A 2,784-nucleotide genomic window follows, 5' to 3' on the forward strand; every position below is an offset into this window, starting at 1 on the left:
CAGAAATCCCGGGGAAACTTTTCTCCACCATTAGCTAGAGTGTTTCAAAAGTCACAACAACTAGAACCCTTCCTAAATGTGATACCACTTCAAAGAGTTCAGCCTGCCTATACACAGAGGAAAAGAAACAAAACAAAATAAGAACAAAATAAACTTAAAAACAAACGGAAGAAAAATGCCTGTTGTCCAGACCATGAAAGGCATGTTGAATAACTTAACCCAATGAGGCTTATCTATGACGAAGTAGCAAAGCCAGATACCAGAAAATGAGTGGGACTCATGAAAGGAGAGTAATTTGGAAATTGCAATATGCTTTTAATGACCTCATCCTTCTTCCCTGAAAATAAAGTTTCATCTTTTTGTTATCAGTATTCTTTGATTGCCACTACCTGGGTGTTAGGAGATCATAGGCCTAGAGTTGGGAGGGGGGGAGTTTAAAAGAACTGAATCAGGAGAACATAAAGAGGTCATTGCACAGATGCATTGTGGATATGTACAAACTGTAGCACACTATGTAATTACATAAGATAATTGAAATAAAGGATGTTATAACCAGATATAAGAAGAAATAAAAAGACTGATCACATGTGAACAAGAACTAGCTCTTCTCCTTCATTGGCATCCATACCAATTGGAAAATGAATTGATAGATGATTTATGAAATTATGAACTAGAGCAAGATTTACTGACTTCTTTGGGTATTCAAGAAAGACAATGGTTAAAGGGGGAAATGACTTCAATGACACTTTTATAAGGTACAAAGACAAGTAGTTACAGATTGGATTTGGAAATATGAGGCAGTGTAAACCCAATTAAGGTTAAGGTCTCCTTTCTATAGTTTTTTTAGGGGGGGGACAGATAAATTTCTATTTGTGTGATCTTGACCTAATTTCATTAATATATCCAAATCCTCTCAAAGTTATTAGTACTTTTTGATGTTCTACTGATTTGGAGTAGTCTAGAATTTACATAGCACAAGACCAGAATCCTAGCAACAGCATATAGATGACTTCTGCTGATTCAACACATAAAAGCAGGATGTGAATTTGGCTTAATATATGATACAGGTTCTAAATTGTTCTCCTTTGATCTTTGATTTGCACCGGATTTCCAGTAAGCCTTTTCTTATTATTGTCCTTTTACACTGATTTCTTATAAACTTCCTATACTCACTAAAAGCTAGTTAGTAGGACCAGAACAAGTGATATTTTTAACCCACAAAAGACTATGAGAATGGCCTGTAAAATGGAGCTAGAGCCCCTCCATCAATTTTATGTGACAGCTTGGATGAGACTCATATGGATGAGATGGCAACAAATGAGTCTCACTTCATTGCTAAAAAGAATGATCAAATAGATGAGATGGCAGGACTGTTGGGGTGTCACAGCAAGAGGGATGTGAGAGGCAGCATGATTTAAGAGAGAGCTGGCTGTGGAGTCTGAAAGACCTGGATCTAAGTGCTATCCATGTGCTTCTTGGCAGTCAATTCCCTTCATTTCCTAAGTTCCAGGTCACTGTCTAGCTCAACATTATAGATGAACTCAGGATCTGAAGAGAGTTCTCTCAAAATCTCTTAAATAAGAGATTACTTAAAGAAAACCAAGAAATGCTCTGATGTAGAGAAAATAATAACTCAGAGACAGACTTTGCATAATAGTTGGGAGGGAAATAGACAAACGTCACCCAGGATTTGTTGGGCTGATGGGTTGCTTTGCATCATTAGAAGTGTAGCTACAGTGTTGAGATCATAGACTCGTTAAAGTATTAGAGAAATAACTGAAATAGGAAGAGAACTGACTAATTATGAAAAGCTCCTTCTATAAAGGTATAATCTCAAGGTTGTAATTTTCAATGCAGAATAGAATTTCTAAGAAATTGTTTCACTCCATTAAATAAGAGATAAACCATTTTCTCCTATGACTCAGCATTTCACAGTTTCCCAAATAACTTTCCTAGCAGATGTGAATAGAGTATGAGTTTTATTAAATATTTTATTAAATAAGAGTTTTATTTAAGCTTGGGGTAAAAGAAAAACAAAACAAAAGAGACAAAAGAGATTATTAATGTAACCACAGTAATAATTTTAAGGTGATAATGTAAATATGCATATATGGATTTTTTGAAACAAATTAGTCCTCAACATCATTCTATCAACAAAAACCTCTAGGGAGTCTTCGCATCATTCATAATACATAGTCAACCAGGATTCCCTCTTTCCTGATCATAGCAGATGGGACAATTTACTATATTTGTGTTAATACTTTATTCATGCAGGTGGAGTCAAGATGGCAGAGAGAAAAAGCAGGAATTCACCTGATCTTTCCCACAAAACCTTTCCAAATACATTCCAACATTGACTAAACAAATTCTAGAGCAATAGAACCCACATAAAGATAGAGTGAAATAAGTTTCCAGCCAGACAATTTAGAAGGTTGGCAAGAAAGTATGTGTAGGAGGATAAAAGAAGAGCACAATCCCACACAGGTCATGCCAACTCAGAGCAAGAACAAACCAGGAACAGATTTTAGGACAACTGAATCAGTGGCAGTAGGGGCGGTCTTCAGCTATTTCAACCCACAAGATGACAAAGACAACTTAGAAGGTCAGCAGGAAAGGTCTGTCACACCTGAGTGAGAGTCGAGTGTAGACCCATGAATGCAATCCCAGCTCCAGAAAACCAGAGCAGTATTTAGGAATCACTGAATAAGTAGTGTCAATGACTACTTCTGGAGCCCTCAGCCCACAGACACTATGGGAGTTGAACAACTGGTGGTCAAAAGGAGA

The sequence above is a fragment of the Macrotis lagotis genome, chromosome 7 (assembly GCF_037893015.1).
Source record: "Macrotis lagotis isolate mMagLag1 chromosome 7, bilby.v1.9.chrom.fasta, whole genome shotgun sequence".
NCBI lineage: Eukaryota > Metazoa > Chordata > Mammalia > Peramelemorphia > Peramelidae > Macrotis > Macrotis lagotis.